Raw genomic sequence first — 19,522 nt, 5'->3', positions numbered from 1 at the left:
GATAGATAGATAGATAGATAGATAGAAAGAAAGAAAGAAAGAAAGATGATAGATAGATAGATAGATAGATAGATAGAGATAGATAGATAGATAGAATAGATAGAATAGATAGATAGATAGACAGACATAAAGATAGATGATAGATAGACAGACATATAGATAGATGATAGATAGATAGAAAGATAGAAAGACAGATAGACACATAGATGATAGATAGACAGACAGATGTATAGATAGATAGATAGATAGATAGATAGATAGATAGATAGATAGATAAATAGATGATAAATAGATAGATGGATAGATGATTGATAGAAAGATAGATGCTAGATAGATGATAAACAGATAGATGATAGATAGATACATAGATAGATGATAGAAGAATTTTAAGGTTACTTCAACAATGTGTTGTGGCCTTTTATGTCTGAAATGTTAAAGATTTTGTAGCAGTCTGTGATGTATGTGCCATCCTCAAACCTACTCATTGTAACAAACAATAAACCATTTCCCTGACCGGACATCATCACCAATATCAGGAGGTGGAGAACTGTTGTTGGAATCAACGGCTGAGGCCAAACTCACCACAGACCTGATGAGAAAAACTATTTAGGTAAATAGAAAACAGCCTGTAAACTGTATGACAGATTTAGTGCTACTTGGTAAATGATGTGTAAATGTTTTCAATAACATAAGGTTAAGGTTGATCGCTAACAGAGTATGTGATGCAGTCATTGGGCAGCTCATAGACTCTCATTGTGAGAAATGATATAAGAAGAAATATAAAGTAGCATTTCTCTGGGTGGGATTTAATAGAGTTGACTAAAATTACTTTTTATGAGATAGGATTTCAAATATGTAGAGAATACCATGGACTATCTAAAACTCCAGTAAAAAAATGGAATTCTCAGGAATGTGGTATACAAAACGATATATTAAAAAACCTCTGAAAATTATATCTAAAAGATAGACAGAATAGATTTGTAAGATGAATGATATGATAATATTTATCAAAATGGATTTTTAAATGTTGCATATTTCTCTTGGTATTTATGTTAGTTTATGGTATTTATAGAAACCTTTTTTTGCATAGTGTTAAAGGGATACTAAACCCAATTTTTTTCTTTCATGATTCAGATAGAGCATGCGATTTTAAGCAACTTTCTAATTTACTCATATTATCAATTTTTCTTCGTTCTTTTGCAGAAATGTAAAGCTTAGTAGCTGGCCAATTTTTGGTTCAGCACCCTGTATAGTGCTTGCTTATTGGGGGCTACATTCAGTCACCAAAAAGCAAGTGTAACCCAGGTTCTGAACCAAAATAATTGCCAGCTCCTAAGCTTTACATGCCTGCTTTTTAAATAAAGATAGCAAGAGAACGAAGAAAAATTAATAATAGGAGTAAATTGCTTACAATTGCCTGCTCTAACTGAATCATTAAATAAAACATTTGGGTTTAGTATCCCTTTAAGGATTATTCTGAAGCAAAAAATACAAGCTAATTTATGAAATCATGCCGTGTTTAACCCCTGCAAAGGAGTTAAACACATGAGTAAAGCCCCTCTTAGCAGGGACAGAACTACCATTGGTGCAGTAGGTGCAGTGGCCCCAGGGCCCAAGCGCTAGGGGGCTAATAGCATCCAGTCTATACATAAATAAATTGACATAATATGAATGTGAATAGGTTTCAAATAGATGGAAAAGGAAATTTGTGACTAACATATAAAGTTATTTGCTATATAGGTCGGATGATCGCTTCTGATATAGATTATATAAAAAAATGAAGTTGTTTACTTTTGCCGTTCTTTTGTTTCTTGATTAAATGGTTTCATTTGATTGCAATTTTAAAGGGTGTACTGCGTTACATAGTGCAGTGTGAATGGAGGAGAAATGCTAACGTTGTAAGATTTTATTGGATCACGCAAGAAAGTGGGCGTAAATAGAATGTAAATAGAATCCTCGCCGATCACACTCCACTATCTGTGAGAAAGAGCCAGAGTAGTGGGAAACGTGTCGGATGGCGCAGGACCTGTTCCGTTTGTACCTACATTCCTCATACAAGTCCTGTAAATGGTAAGTTTTAAAATGCCTTAACAAATGTGAACTTTTATCTTATTTACAAGTGCCGAAGTTGTGGATTGTATAAGTCTCGTATGAGTATTTCTAGTCCCTGGAATATTCTTTACCTTTATACATAGGTGTGTGCAGAATGTGTACAATCCTAATGTATGGCAGCATTTTATAAGTGTAGTTTGCAGATTATTTTTCTTTCTTTCTGTCTAATCTTTTTTTTTATATCTTTATTTAAGCTTAGCCATTCTATACAAAGAAAATTACCATAATCTCAACATGGTCACTGTCACGCAGGACAATCAAAATATCTACAAACAAAATATCTCTATTGATATGTAGACAGATCAAACAAAACACAATAAAAAAATAATTTTCGAACTATAATTTGTCCGTATCCAATAACCCAAATCAAGTAACATTATAATGGCTAATATTGTTCAAGAATATAGATAAATAAACACAACAAAAAGGACACAATAATACAAAAACAACCATAACACGAAAATAAATAAGAAAAAAAAAAAAAAAGGGGAAGAGAACCCCCCCCCCCGCGGAGTCGGGTATACTATAATACAACGGTCACCTTATCTAAATTTTCATTTTCCCTTCTTAATCTATATCGCGAGCATTTCTAAGCCAGGTATCCGGAAATACCTGCAGTATGACCAGCTCAGCAAAACTTACCGAGGCTAGAAAGGGTAATAGGATCTGCTTCTGGAGGCTGGAAGTATAGGACTTAATTACCGGAGCCCAGCCTTCCAAGAACTTTCTAATTCTTTTTTCAGATAGCTGCTGTAGATGAAAAGATTTCAAAATGATATGAACTTGGATATCCTTCAGCACTGACGAGAGAGAGTGGGGTGTCTTTGATACCCATTTTTTAAAGATATTATATCTCACCGTCAATATAATAATATTTAGAATACGCAGAGTCAGGCTGGCTCCCTCATCTGTAAAAAGTAACACTATATCTTTCAAAGAAAGGGAGATAGCACTTTCAAATACTCTGTTATACCAATATTGGACCTTCTGCCATAATTGAGAGATTTTAGGGCAGGTCCATAACATATGGCAGATATCAGCCCGGACATACCAACAGTGTTCACACATAAAGATTTTGCCAGGGTAATATTTAGCTAATATTGCAGGAGAGTAATAATAATTGTTTAATACTTTTAAATGAGATTCTTTCCAGCTCTCTGCAACCGGATATCTAGCCATTGTCGCCAGACTGTTGGATATTAGCTCAAAATCTAAAGCTGTCTAATCTATCTATATATCTTTCTATCATCTCTATCTGTCTGTCTGTCTAATCAAGGGTTGGGAAACCTTGGCACTCCTGATGTTTCAGAACTACATTACCCATGATGCTTAGGCAATGTGAAGTCCAGTTGAGTATCATGGGAAATGTAGTTCTGAAACATCTGGAGGGCCAAGGTCCCCCATCCCTGTTCTAATCTATTTATCTATCTATCTATCTATCTATCTATCTGTCTGTCTGTCTGTCTGTCTGTCTATCTATCATCTATCTAATCTATCTATCTATCTATCTATCTATCTATCTATCTTTAAAATAACTATACAGAACAGCATGTATATTATTGCTATTGCTTACTACTGAGTTACCTTTGGGGGGCCAAAAATAAAAGTTTGCACCAGGGCCCTCTGTTGAGTAAGTCTGCTAAACCCTCTTGGGAGCAGAGAATATTACAGTGGGATATCAATGATCAACCAATCAGAAGAGGCAGTCTCATATAGCCACCAATCACCTGCTTGGGTTCCTGAGTGAAATTTAAAAATGTGTTTAACTCTTTTAGAAAACAAAACAGAAGTCACTTGAATTGCCATACAGCATTTTACAGAAATTTTGATGTATTAGAATAGGAGGTGGGTAATTATAGTCAGCTGTATTTGTGCTATTACAAAATAAAAATATTTTATATCACATTATTATGAATCCATTTGAAAGAAAACCTGTAATCAGGGTGTATTTTTCTGTAGCTAGTTGTTGTAGACACAGTTTATAAGGATTTATGGCATTTTTTATGTAGCAGCATTAAAAAGGAACTGGTCTTATGTATTACAGCATGTTATTGTTGTTTTGTTGCCTACATATAACAAAGGGGCTGATCACAATCCTTTAGAAAAACGTATCTAATGATTTTCAACAGATAAACAGCATTAAATTCCATGGGGATTTTTGTAGATAAATAATTTGATACATATTTCTAAAGGATTGTAATTAACCCAAATGTGTTTACTCTCAGGGGTTAAAAACAGCTTCAGATTCAGCTTCCAAGCAGCAATGCACTACTGGGAGCTAGCTGAACCTATCTGGAGAGCCGATGACAAGAGGCATATGTGTGAGGCCATCAATCACCAGCTAGCTCACAGTAGTGCTGCTACTGAGCATACCTAGGTATGCTTTTGAAAACAGAATATCAAAAGAACAATTTCATCTGTTTACAGAAGTGAATTAAACAGTTTCTTAAAATGCTATGCTCAGTCTGGGCCATAAAAGTTTAAGATTTACTTCCAAGTCCCTTTAAAACCTTGTTGCACAGACCTCAGCTGTTATAATAACAGGCAGCTTATTAATAATAGCGCAGAATGTCCAACTTACTGGTAGTTAATTTATCAACCACAGACTGGGTCCTCCTGCTTGGATTTAAAGGGACAGTCAAGTCAAAAATAAACTTTCATGATTCAGATAGGGCATGTGATTTTAAACAACTTTCCAATTTACGTTTATCATCAAATTTGCTTTGTTCTCTTGGTAAAGGCTAAACCTAGGTAGGCGTCCTTGAAGGCCGCCCCTTATCTCAACTTATCACAGCTCTCTATCTATCTATTTCATGTGTGCTATATAGATAACATTGTGCACACTCTCATGAAGTTACGTATGAGTCAGAACTGATTGGCTAAAATGCAGGTCTGGCAAAAGCACTAAGATTAGGGGGCAGTCTGCAGAGGCTTAGATACAAGGTAATCACAGAGGTAAAAAGAATATTAATATAATCATGTTGATTATGCAAAACTGGGATATGGGTAATAAAGGGATAAGCTATCTTTTTAAACACTTAACATTTTCAAGTAGACTGTCCCTTTAAACATGCACCTTTGAACATCTATAAAGGGAACTGCAAATGGCAACTTAAAGGACCACTGCATACAGTAGAAATTAATAACTGACAATACACAATAAAAAGACAATGCAATAGCACTTTGTATTTGAAATAAGCAATAGAATATTTTCTGGCAAATTTCAAAGGTGATCCAATTTCCCCTGACCCCAGTATCATGTGACAGCCATCAGCCATTCACACATGCATATACATAAACATTGTGAACTTGGGCACGTGCTGAGTAGGAGCTGGAGATTTAGAAGGTGTGTATATACAAAGACAGTGCACGTTTTGATAATGAAAGTGTACTGGAACATTTTTTAAATTGCATTTATCAAAGCCCTGTTTTGGACAAGGTCTGCTTCCGCATTTAACATTGCACATGCGTCTGCTTGATAAATGGAGCCCTTTATCTGAATCGTGAAGCTTTAGTTTTGAGTTTAGTTGCCCATTAACCAGCTGAGCGATCTTGCCAGGTTGGTAATCCTCCTGTTTATTTATAATTGATCCCTTCTGGAATGCCACTCCCTCACAAAATGAAAATGTCCATGAAATACCTAGGGAAAGCATTAAAAGTTCATAGAAGTGGTGTATAAAGTTCTCATTTCAAGCCCAGTGACTGTATGGGCAGAGTAATGCTTCAGTCTCTCTTACCTATGGCAGTAAGAAAACAGGTACATAATCCCTTAGACTTTAATGGCTCTGCAGATAGACTCTCTGATTGGCTGTATCATTCCAGTCCCCAGTCTAAAACGGTCCTGCTCTTTTTTTGTAAAATCAAATCACACAGTGTCCTTAATAACTTAGTTTTATGATCCACTTGGAGAGAGTCTGTCTAGTTTCCCACCATTGAAACTAATTTATGTGAGTTACAACACTTAGTTAATGTTTTGATTAATGTTCCTAAAAACAAATGCACATGAAGACAACTTACAGAAAATGTCCTCAGTATGCAATGTATATAGCAAGTGAAATGAAGGTAAGGGTCCCTTAATGAATCTCAATGAAAGGTTCCTGGCTACTGCTCATAAATTATAAGGTAGAGCTTTTAGAGTGTGTGATATAGCTTCCCTTTGCACAGTGCTCCTAATTGTACTGAATGTCCAAGACAAATAAGAAATTGTAGTGGACAATCAAAAAATATATATTTTTCACAGGCTTAATTACAGAGGTCTCAGAGGTCACAATTGAGACTTTGTACACACTTATAGGGTGCCCTTCTGGCTGCAATTAGTACAGGGGGGAACAGCATCATCTGTGGCCCCTCTGTGTGCTCCCCTGCAATATAGGGCTCACAGTATAAGGAAAGTGGTTGGATTTGTCTTTAGAAATACGGTGACAAGGTTTCTAACATGGCCAGTTTTGCTGTACAGAATAATGCCACCTTATTTGTACAGAAAGTGCATATTTTCTGACACAGCCTAACCAAGGGGGAAGGATGACTCACAGAGAGAAGCAGCTGTTCTTGTACCTATGCAACTGTGGGCCCAGTTTCTGCTGATTACAAACATCCACAAATGACTCTGTTCAAATGTAGGGCCCAGCTGCAGAATATGCCCAGGGGGCCCAGTGAGGTCTAGTTATACCTCTGTATATACTTTATATGGCCGAAGTATTTGGACACCTGACTATCACACCTAAATGTGCTTGTGAGACATCCTATTCCAAAACCAGGAGCATTAATACGGAGTTGGACACCCCTTTGTGGCTTTAGCAGCTTCCACTCTTCCGGGAAGGCTTTCCACAAGATTTTCGAGTGTGTCTGTGGGAATGTGTGCCCATTCAGCCAAAAGAGTATTTCTGAGGTTAGGCATTGATGTTGGTTGAGAAGGTCTGGCTCGCTATTTGTGTTCCAATTTATCCCAAAGCTGTTAAATGGGGTTGAGTTCAGGCTCTCTGCAGGACACTTTGTGCACAGGGTCACAGGAAAAGGCCTTCCCCGAACTGTTGACACAAAGTTGGAAGCACCCAATTGTCTAAAATATCTTTGTACCCTGTAGCATTAGGATGACACTTAAAGGGACATGAAAGCCAATTTTTTTCTTTCGTGATTTAGAAAGAGCATGTCATTTTAAACAACTTTCTAATTTACTTCTATTATCTAATTTGCTTCATTCTCTTGATATCACTTGCTGAAAAGCATATCTAGATATGCTCAGTAGCTGCTGATTGGTTGCTGCACCTAGAGGCCTTGTGTGATTGGCTCACACATGTGCATTGCTATTTCTTCAACAAAGGATATCTAAATAATTTAGCAAATTACATAACAGAAGTAAATTGGAAAGTTGTTTAAAATTGCATGCCCTATCTGAATCATGAAAGTTTAATTTTGACTAGACTGTCCCTTTAACTGGAACTAAGGGGCCAAGCCCAAACCAGGAAAAACAGCCAGAGACCATTATCCCTCCTCCACCAAACATTACAATAGGCACTATTCATTCTGGTAGGTAGCATTCTCCAACATCAACGATACTCAGATTCTTCCATTATACTGCCAGATATTGAAGCATGAGTCATCACGCGAGAGAACATGTTTTAACTGCTCCAGAGTCCAGTGAATTATAAAAAATTATTCAATACAAAAGATTGCACAAAAAAATTATAAGGGTGTTAGAAAAAAAGGACTGTGATGGGCTATAACATAGAGATACAGTAGCTAAATACAAGTCTAAATATGTATGTATATATATATATATATGTTGATATGTGTGAACATATGTATTTATATGTGTATATATGTATTTAAAGACATATACACACATGTAAACATATAAATAAATATGTGCATTGGAACCCTTTGCAGTCAAGTAAAAGTAGGGTGACCATATTGCCGATTTAAAAAAGGAAACATATGAAAAATACATGTCAGGGCTTTTTTTCAGGGCAGTTTAAAGAAATGATCTGTATAAGAAGCCTGACAAATGTATTTTTAATATGTGTCCCTTTTTAAAACGGCAATATGGTCACCCTAAGTAAAAGAAAAGATGAAAAAGCATATTTACGCAATAATAATAAAGCGTCATACTGTGTATTTACTATAAATAATTCACATTCCAATATTCTACTATTTATTTATAAATAGATATTCCTATAAATATATATATATATATATACCTATATATAATCATCTACATATATAGGTACTGATATAAAAAACAGATATTTGTAGAAATATGTAGAAAATTAGTGGCGTAGCCAACTACAAAAGTGTGTACACAACAGCACTCTCACCATCATATAGGTAGGTTCAGTTGCTTCTTTTTACGAAACAAAGATTATCAGATATGACAAAATTAGATCCCTTAAATGTGGGAGCATATTAAAATAAAAACACAACTTTATTAGTTCTAATTAAAATGGGAAAAACACAAATAAAAACAGTGTGAGAACAAGATGATTAGCACAAAATTATTATAGTGCTGTACTGTATATACATTGAGATGGGCAGGGTATAGGTAGTTCCCTTGTGCATATATAATGACCTTTAATAAATGCTATTATGCACAGACGTAGGGGATTTACCTAACAGTGCAAATATAAATGGGGTTTACGAGTTAAATTGTCATTGCTGGTGCATTTCATAAAAAGAGAATCCCTCTCACAAAGTGAACAGTATTAACCAATAATAGGTAGTGTTGGATGTAATTATGTGCACTTTACATATAGTTAGTTATCAGATTGGTTAGTTGTTTTGTTCTATATTTAATCAAATAATGTCTTTACAACAGTAGCAGTATAATGTTGTCAACAATCGGATAAGCGGTATTAAGTAACTGTAACCATTGTGTTGTAGCTGTTACAAAATAAGCTGGATTGAATTGAGCTAGATATATTATAATGTAGATGTCAGACTACAATATAACCATCTAGATAGCAGATAGAGAGGGCAGTAAATCGAATATAATGTCTCTGATATTTATGTAATTTTGCCAGCAATGCTATGCAGTTATTTCTACAACAGCGTTTTGGTTAGTAAAGAGTAAGGCTAATTATATTATATGCTAATCAAAACAACCCAGCAGTAGCTTATAGGTTCGATCGGTCAATTTCGTATCCTACTGTTTCCCAGTGCATATTATGAGTGGCTAAAAAGTAAAGCCATCTTAATATGCACGCCAGTAGAGCGATTAGGTTATGTTATTAAGTGAGAGACTGATAGAATACCCACTAAGATATTGGGCTACGTATTAGCCCACAACAGAGTATACTACTTGTGCTATCTATATTGTTTCACAAATTAAAAAGAGAGGGTCCCAAACCCTCTGGCTAGTTCTCTGACATGTTTCGCGTGTTAACGCTTTTTCAAAGGCGGAGCCGCCGCCTTATAACACCTCATTTAAAGGGAAAATACAGAGTTCATTGGGCAGTCAGGGCGTGTCCTGATAGGCTACAGAGTATGTCTGTCACTTTCTTGTTTGTAGCCGTATGAATTTTGCTCTGGCTAAATCGTATGTCAGAATAAATTAAAGCTAATTTCGCAAGAGTCTATTTGTGGTAGGTATTGAAACATATCCCCTAATATCTTTTGAAGTTAAATAATAAGATTCTATCGCCTAGATTACATGTCTTGCGTTAGCCTTAAAAAGCAGCGTTGAGAGGTCCCAACGCTGCTTTTTAACGCCCGCTGATATTACGAGTCTTGCAGGTACAGGTGTTCCGCTCACTTTTATTCTGCGATTCGAGCTTACCGCAAATCCCCTTATGTCAATTGCGTATCCTATCTTTTTAATGGGATTTGCCTAATGCCGGTATTACGAGTCTTGGAGAAAGTGAGCGGTAGACCCTCTCATGTAAAGACTCCTACCGCATTTAAAAGTCAGTATTTAAGAGTTTTATGGGCTAACGCTGTAACATAAAACTCTTAACTAAAGTGCTAAAAAGTACTATAACACCCATAAACTACCTATTAACCCCTAAAACGAGCCCCCCCTCACATCACAAACACTTAAATAAAAATTTTAACCCCTAATCTGCCGACCGGACATCGCCGCCACTTTAATAAATGTATTAACCCCTAAACCAATGCACTCCCGCCTCGCAAACACTAGTTAAATATTATTAACCCCTAATCTGCCGTCCCTAACATCGCCGACACCTACCTACATTTATTAACCCCTAATCTGCCACCCCCAACGTCGCCGCAACTATATAAAAGGTATTAACCCCTAAATCTAAGTCTAACCCTAACCCTAACACCCCCTAACTTAAATATAATTTAAATAAATCTAATTATTATTGTTATTATTATCAGGTATTTGTAGAGCGCCAACAGATTCCGCAGCGCTGTAAACATAGTCGGTGTACAGGATAGATTTTGTAGTGGTCAAGTGAGTAGAGGGCCTTGACGAGAGTTTCACTGTTGTAGTCGGCTCTTATGAAGCGATCTGTAAACAGCTGGGCCCATAGGCTTACATTCTAAGGGGTTCAAGGGGAAATCAATGGAGTTAGGAAAGGTTAGTGTTGGTTGTATGCATCCCTGAGTAGTAGAGTTTTTAGGGAGTGCTTGTTAAAACTAGGGGAGAGTCTTATGGAGCGAGGCAGGGAATTCCACAAGATGGGGGCCAGTCTGGAGAAGTCCTGTAAATGGGAATGTGAGGAAGTAACAAGAGAGGAGGAGAGGAGGAGATCCTGAGCTGATCGAAGCGGACGGGAGGGAGAGTAGTAAATAAAATTACTACAATTAAATAAATTATTCCTATTTAAAATTAAATACTTACCTATAAAATAAACCCTAAGATAGCTACAATATAACTAATAATTATATTGTAGCTATCTCAGGGTTTATTTTTATTTTACAGGCAAGTTTGTATTTATTTTAACTAGGTAGAATAGTTATTAAATAGTTATTAACTATTTAATAGCTACCTAGCTAAAATAAAGACAAATTTACCTGTAAAATAAATCCTAACCTAAGTTACAATTACACCTAACACTGCACTATCATTAAATTAATTACCTAAACTACCTACAATTAATTACAATTAAATTAAATAAAACTAAAGTACGAAAAACAACAAACACTAAATTACAGAAAATAAAAAAAATAATTACAATTTTATTAAACTAATTACACCTAATCTAATCCCCCTAATAAAATAAAAAAGCCCCCCAAAATAATAAAATTCCCTACCCTATACTAAATTACAAATAGCCCTTAAAAGGGCCTTTTGCGGGGCATTGCCCCAAAGTAATCAGCTCTTTCACCTGTAAAAAAAAAATACAATACCCCACCAACATTAAAACCAACCACCCACACACCCAACCCTACTCTAAAACCCACCCAATCCCCCCTTAATAAAACCTAACACTAACCCCTTGAAGATCACCCTACCTTGAGATGTCTTCACCCAGCCGGGCACAAGTGGACCTCCAGAGGGGCAGAAGTCTTCATCCAATCTGGGCAGAAGAGGACCTCCAGAGGGGCAGAAGTTTTCATCCAGGCGGCATCTTCTATCTTCATCCATCCGGAGCGGAGCGGGTCCATCTTCAATCCAGCCGACGCGGAGCATCCTCTTCAAACGAAGTCCAACTGAAGAATGAAGGTTCCTTTAAATGACGTCATCCAAGATGGCCTCCCTTCAATTCCGATTGGCTGATAGGATTCTATCAGCCAATCAGAATTAAGGTAGGAAAAATCCTATTGGCTGATGCAATCAGCCAATAGGATTGAGCTCGCATTCTATTGGCTGATTGGAACAGCCAATTGAATGCCAGCTCAATCCTATTGGCTGATTGGATTTTTCCTGCCTTAATTTCCTAACCTGTAATACCAGCGTTGTCTTAAGGGAGGTGGGAAAAAAAGGCTTGTTAGCACCGCTCCCCTGTTACCGCAAAACTCGTAATCTATCCGATTGAATCTTATTATTTAACTTCATAAGATATTAGGGGATATGTCTCAATACCTACCACAAATAGACACTTGTGAAATTATCTTCCATTCATTCTGACATACAATTTAGCCAGAGCAAAATTCATACGGCTACAAATAAGAAAGTGACAGACATACTCTGTAGCCTATCAGGACATGTCCTGACTGCCCAATGAACTCTGTCTTTTCCCTTTAAAGGGTCTGCCTTTGAAAAAGCGTTAACACGTGAAACATGTCAGGGAGCTAGCCAGAGGGTTTGGGACCCTCTCTTTTTAATTTGCGGAATAATATAGATAGAACAAGTACTATACTCTGTTGTGGGCCAATACGTAGCCCAATATCTTAGTGGGTATTCGATCAGTCTCTCACTTAATAACGTAATTTAATTGCTCTACTGGCGTGCAAATTAATATGGCTTTACTTTTTTAGCACATAATATGCACTGGGAAACAGTACAGTAGAATATGAAATTGACCAATCGAACCTATAAACAACTGCCAGGTTGTCACGATTAGCATATAATATAATAAGTCTTAGGGACCTATCTATCAAGCTCCAAAAGGAGCTTGATGGCTCGTGTTTCTGGCAAGTCTTCAGACTCGCCAGAAACAGCAGTTATGAAGCAGCGGTCACAAAGACCGCTGCTTCATAACCTGTCCGCCTGCTCTGAGCAGACGGACAGGCATCACCGGAAATCAACCCGATTGAGTACGATTGGGTTGATTGACACCCCCCTGCTGGCGGCCCATTGGCTGCGAGTCTGCATGGGGCGGCGTTGCACCAGCAGCTCTTGGGAGCTGCTGGTGCAATGCTGAATACGGAGAGCGTATTGCTCTCCGTATTCAGCGAGGTCTGGCGAACCTGATCCGCACTGTCGGATCAGGTCCGCCAGACCTTGTTAAATAGAGGCCTTACTCTTTACTAACCAAAAAGCTGTTGTAGAAATAACGGCATAGCATTTCTGGCAAAATTACTTTAATATCAGAAACATTATATTCTATTTACTGCCCTCTCTATCTCTATATGGATGGTTATATTGTAGTCTGACATCTACATTATAATATATCTAGCTCAATTCAATGCAGCTTATTTTGTAACACCTACAACACAATGGTTACAGTTACTTATGTTAAAATAATTTTTATTATGATTCAAAAGGCATGTGAACATAACATTTTTAATTGTCCCACATTTTCATGTACAGGATTCATAAATGTATGATCAGTGTTCTACCAACAAACTATAGAACAAAAGCATATTAATACATGGGTATTCCTTTTTAGTGCAATTACATATTGATAGCAGTGGTGGTCAAGCCAAATAATGGTGGTCGACTTCTATTGATAAAATTAACCCTTTGACCTTCCCTCTAAAATGTATTTAATTATCTTCCTGACATTCCACCTAAAAGTGTTGAGTTGTTGAGTCGGGATTAATTGAGCTATGATTGGCTATTACTGTTGCCTTAAGATTGTTTACTTACTTTTATGTATCAACTTCAAACTTGTTAAAACTGAATAAACCTTTGAACGGGAACTAAACTATTCTGTATGATCATTTATTTCTTCTTAATAGTTTCTAATGAATAACATCTGTTATGTCTCTTGGATTACATCCTTAGGGTTATAGGTTCACAATCATATCCTTATCTCATGTATATTATAATACTAGCCTAGAGCATCTTTACTGTTTATCCCCATTTCTGCACATTATCATTCCCTACTTGGGCTGCTATTCATGATCCAATAGAACCACACCTTCTGAAACTGGTCCATGTTACTTTGTATTCGGGCCGTCCCTTCTGACATTATGTATATATCTTGTATCTTATCTGTCACCTCTTTCCATGTAGGTGTTCCAACTTTCCAATGTCTCACTATACATGTCCTAGTTGCTGTACATAAGATTTTAATAAATTTATTAATTGCTGGATTGAATTGATCGAGCCCTCTATTTAAGAGTGCCTGAGGTATTGTTAATGATATGTGTTCGTCAAGTAGGTGACCTAATAAGTTGTTTAGTTGGGACCATATGTTTTTTATTATAGGGCAGGTCCACCACATATGGATATACGAACCTTGTTCTCCACATCCCCTATAGCAAAGCCTAGAATCAGTAGATGAGAAGTGGGATGTTCTTATAGGGGTCAGGTACCACCTAAATGAGGTTTTGATGGTGTTCCCCCTAAGGTCTGCACTAATCAAACCTCTACATGAGTCATAGAGGATCTGATTCCACTCTTCCCTCGGGACAGCAAACCCCAAGTCTGTCTCCCACTTCAACATTAAGTTCGATTTGGTGTTACATTTGCTTTCTTGAATATCTGTATACAGTTTAGAGATTGTGTGTTTCTCCCTATTCGGTGACATGCAGAGTCTCTCTAAATTTGTCTTTGGGCATCTTGTATGTTGTGTGAGGTATCTATTCAGAGCTGATGATATTTGCAAGTAAATATACCAGTGCAGTTTATAGGGGTAAAGGATTTCCTGTAGTTGGTTATATAATATTAAACGTCCTTTCAGTAAAAAGTCTGCTACTCTGTAGAGCCCTTTGTTTGCCCATTTCCCCAAAGATCTCTGAGTCTCATTTGGTATAAGAAGCCTTAAGGGTTTGGCCCAGGTGTGTGTTGGTATGAGAGTCCGGCCTGTGGTTGCTGTTTTCCAGACAGAGACAGTGTGTAAAGTGGCTGAAAGTCGAACCTTATTGTGGTGTGTCTGCCCACCCCACTTCCATAGGATATCATCCGAGTATTCCTGTCCATGTATATCCCTTTCAATCTCTATCCATATAACATTATTGGATTGTTTACTTAAGAGGGTAGCCTGGGCGAGTCGTGATGCCTGATAGTAGTCAGCTAAATTAGGTAGACCTACCCTCCTAATTGTCTGTGTTGGGTAAGAATTTGTGATGCTATTCTGGCTTTCCTATCGCCTCTGAGGAAGGAATGGAGATCGGATTGTAATTTTTGTAGATCTGTAGAGGGAATCTTAATTGGTAAGGCCCGAAATAAATATAATATCTTAGGGAAAATATTCATTTTAATGGTTGATAGGCGACCATACCAGGAGAAGCCCCCTCCTTTCCATTTCCCGATATTTTTCCTTATAGTCTTATATAATGGAATGTAATTTAAATTGTATAATTTATCAAATGAATCTGAAATTTTGGTTCCTAGGTATGAAATAGAGTTTTTCACCCAAGTAATGTTAAAATTAATCTCAATTAATTTTTTGTGTGGGGGGGAGCGACAATGGTAGTGCTTCGCATTTATCTAGATTAACTTTGTAACCTGATATTTTAGAGAATTCCTGCAGAATTCCATATAGATGTGTTAAAGAGCCCATAGGTTTAGTCAGCGTCAGCAGCACATCATCGGCAAAAAGCGATAATTTGTATTCTGATTGTCCTATATTGATCCCCTTGATGTCTCCTGAATATCTAATACGAGATGCTAGCGGCTCTATACAGATCGCAAACAGGAGCGGGGACAAAGGACAACCTTGTCTAGTACCATTCATTATTTTTATAAGCCTCGACTGATACCCTGCTGCACTAACCATAGCCATAGGTGTAGAGTATAAACCCTTGATCGCTTGTACGAAAGCCCCCTCAAACCCCATTTTGGAAAGAACTGCAAACATGTATGGCCAGTCCACTCAGTCGAACGCCTTCTCCGCATCCAGCGATAGGAGCAGAGAAGGCGTACCCTCCGCCACTAGGAATTCTGTCAGATCTATTGTCCTCCTGATGTTATCTGGTGCCTCCCTTCCCTGAATGAACCCCACCTGATCTGGGTGTATTATATCTGGAAGTATATGTTTAAGTCTGTTGGCTAAAATTTTTGTAAGTATTTTTATATCCTGATTAATAAGGGAGATTGGTCTGTAGTTGTGGCATCTTGTTGGGTCTTTCCCTGGTTTAGGGATCACTATAATTTTGGCTCTGAGTATGTCCACTGGAATCTCTACTCCCTGCATTACATTATTGCAAAATTCTTTGAGATGAGGGATTAGTGCATGTTTAAAGAGTTTATAGTATTCACTGGGTAGGCCATCTGGGCCAGCTGCTTTCCCTATCTTGAGTTCTTTTAAGACAGTAATTATTTCCTGGGTGGAGATTTCTCAGTTTAGAGTATCCTTATCGGATGGGCTAATTGCCTTAAGTTCAGTATGTTGTAGAAATGATGCTAACAATTCTCTCGTCTGACTAGAGTGTTGGACCTTCTGACCATCATATAGAATTTCATAATATGTGGCAAAGGTGTCTGAGATGTCTTGTGGGTTAGTCGTTTTTGAACCGTCCGCGTGTTGTATAACAGGGATAGAGTATGTCTTGACCCTTTCTCTTAACTTATTAGCTAGATATTTATCGGGTTTATTTGAATACATGAAGTAATTGGTCCTTAGTCTCTGAATGGCTCTTATAGCTGATTCGTTTAAGATTTTTTCCTGTACTTTTCTCTTAGTTTGGAGTAATCTAAATATGGTAGGGGAGTGTGTTTGCCTGTGTTGTGTTTCTAAAGACTGAATCTCCGACTGTAGCTGGTCTATGGTTTTATTAGCTTGTTTGGTGAGTTTTGCCTTTTCTTTAATCAGGATTCCCCTAAGATAAGGTTTGTGTGCTGCCCAGGTAAAAATCGGGTTAGTAGTGGAGTTTTCATTTTTTTGCCAGTATTCTGTAATGCTTTAAGTGTTTCTTTGTAGATGAATTCCCTTCCTAATAGGTTCGGGTCATAAGTCCAGGATCTCTGTCTATGGAGGTTTACTATACCCCTCATCTCCACTTGAACCACCGAGTGGTCAGACCACACTGATGTATGTATGCGGGCATTTATGATGTTTGGGATGAGAGTCTGACTCACCATAACATAATCCAGCCTGGTGTATTTGTTATGTGCATGTGAGTAGTAAGTGTGGTCTGTAGTGTTGCCAAATAAAGTTTCCCAAGTGTCAACTAAATTATGTGTATCTAGCATTTCTTTTATTGTTTTTGCTATGGAGTTTTTCCTAAGTTGTTTATGTGAGGTTTTCTTCTCAGGGTCTCCTGTTTTAGCTGTCAATGTAATATTAAAATCACCAGCCAGAATTGTTCTGGTCAGGGACCATTGTGTTGCTGTTCGTTTGGTGCGTATATGTTACAAAGGGTTACCCTTGTGTCTTGTATTCTCCCTCTGACAATTAGATATCTGCCTTCTGGGTCTGTTATTACCTCCTCAGTTGCAAACTGAAGGGATGAATGAATAAGGATAGAGACACCTCTAATTTTTTTATCTGTGGTTGAGTGGTAGTGAGTGGGGAAATATTTGTGCCAGTATTTGGGAATTAGGGTTTGTGTAAAGTGGGTCTCTTGTAGAAATATGATTTTCGCTCCCAGTTTTATATATTGATTAAGAGCTACCTTACGTTTTACATTGGTATTGAGACCTCTCACATTATGTGAGAGAATAGTGAGTGTTGTCTGCATCAGATTTGTCTGTGGGATACTCTAGTCTTGTAGGATTTTATGTGGAATTGCTCCCTGTTGGTCTGACTAACTGTTGCATTCCTTCCAGAGACCTTAATGACCATACATAAATAGTAATAAATAACAAACTTCAACTTAACAAAAAACCAAGAATAACAAAACTTAGATTTCAGGAATAACTCCTGAACATAATTTAGACTTTGCATAAACATCTTAAATAACTAATGGTGCATTTGTAACATATCTATCATAGTACCTACTGAAATAGCAATGGATAATCTTTATCTTAAGACATCAAACCATTTTTTCGTGATATAATCATTGCAATTATTAACATATCTTCAAAATCTATAGAATATGAATTACCACATAAATTCCCCCTATTATGGGGATTTCCCCCCCTTCCCCCGATTTTTCTCACTCTCATGTTGAAATTGTAATCTTATACTGGTTTTACCATATGAGGTATAATCTAAAACAGAAACAGAATTGGGGATGATATTCCCGTGGAGCATTCCCTAAGCTAAAAAAAAAAAAAAAAAGGAGTCAATAGTCTCTGCTCCAGGGAAAATAAACAGTCTATTGAACAGTTTTTCTCTGTATACTCATCTGCATCTTGCTTCCATGAGGAACCTTCCAGAGAAGCCAGGGATGCTTCCCTATTGTCGCTGCCTCTTCTTTTTTTTCATTTCGGCTTTTTCTTGGGGACTTTTGTCCACTTTGTTTTCTTATTGGCGTCTGTATTCTGCATGTTGCCTTCTTTTTCCGAGTTTGCTTGGTTAGAAGGCAGCTCTGGAACCTCCAGACTAAGGTAGGCACAGATATCCGGTATATCTTGTCTGTCTCTTATCGTAAGGATTTTGCCCTCATGCAGGATAGACAGAGCAAAAGGGAAACTCCATCGATAATTTATTTGGTTCTTTTGGAGCAGCTGAGTGAGTGGTCTTAGTGCACCCCTTCTTTGTAGCGTGCGTACACACAAGTCCTGATAAAATTGGACCACTACTCCCTGATACTTGAAGGTGGGATTTTTCCTCGCCGCCTGGAGAATGGCTTCTTTTTCTGGGAACCTGAGCATTTTAACTATAATATCTCTAGGTGGGTAGTCCCCTTTTGGCTTGGCTTTAAGGGCCCTGTGTGCCCTCTCCATCTGGAAGTTGTCTTCCGCCATACTACCTGTGATTGCTTGGAATAGCCCCCTGAGGTAGTTTTGCAAGTCTGGTTGAGTTATGGTTTCTGGGACTCCTTTAATGCGTATATTGCTTCTGCGGGACCGATTTTCTAAATCCTCCATTTTGTCGTGGAGAATATCTATTTCCTGTTGATGATCCTGGGTTTTCTGAGAAATAGCTGAGATATTTTCTTCCATTGTATCTTCATTATCTTCTAGTGCCATTACTCTTGTGCCCAGGTCTGATATTTCACGCCAGAACTCAGCCAGGCTGTTAGTTATTGTGGTTTGAAAAGAGTCCATCTTGTCCCACATTTTTTCGAAATTGTTAGTAATGTCCTGCTTTGAGACTAGGACTTTGATATCATCTTTTGTAACTGGAGTTAAATCTCTGGCGCTGCTTTGAGGATCTATGTCCGCTTCTGCATCGGTTTCCTGATCAATTTCTTGTGGTTCTATTGCCCTTTCCCCTTTAGAAGGCTTGAAAAACAGACTAGCTGTTGCTGCTTTTCCTGCAGGGGGATTTTTATTTGGCTTTCTAGCAGCCATATTTGCCACAGCGTGGGGTGACTATAGTTTATTTGTAGTAATTGAGGTTCAAATGAAGTTAGGCCTTGTATTATTATTTACCCCTTAAGTCGTAGTGTATGTATTACTGCTCCTCTCTTTTAACAGTTCCAGCCACAAACTATCTTTATCTAATGTATGTCACAAAACTCCTTGATTATGGCGGGGCCCGCTAAGTGATTTTCTGTGCTCCCTTGTGAGTTGTCAACTTTACAGCTTCTCCGGGTTCCCTTCTATCCTCTATACAGTTAGCCAGTA

This window comes from Bombina bombina, chromosome 11 (genome assembly GCF_027579735.1).
Source record: "Bombina bombina isolate aBomBom1 chromosome 11, aBomBom1.pri, whole genome shotgun sequence".
NCBI classification, from domain to species: Eukaryota; Metazoa; Chordata; class Amphibia; order Anura; family Bombinatoridae; genus Bombina; species Bombina bombina.
The sequence above is the reverse complement of the archived record's forward strand: the minus strand, read 5'-3'. Positions refer to the sequence as shown.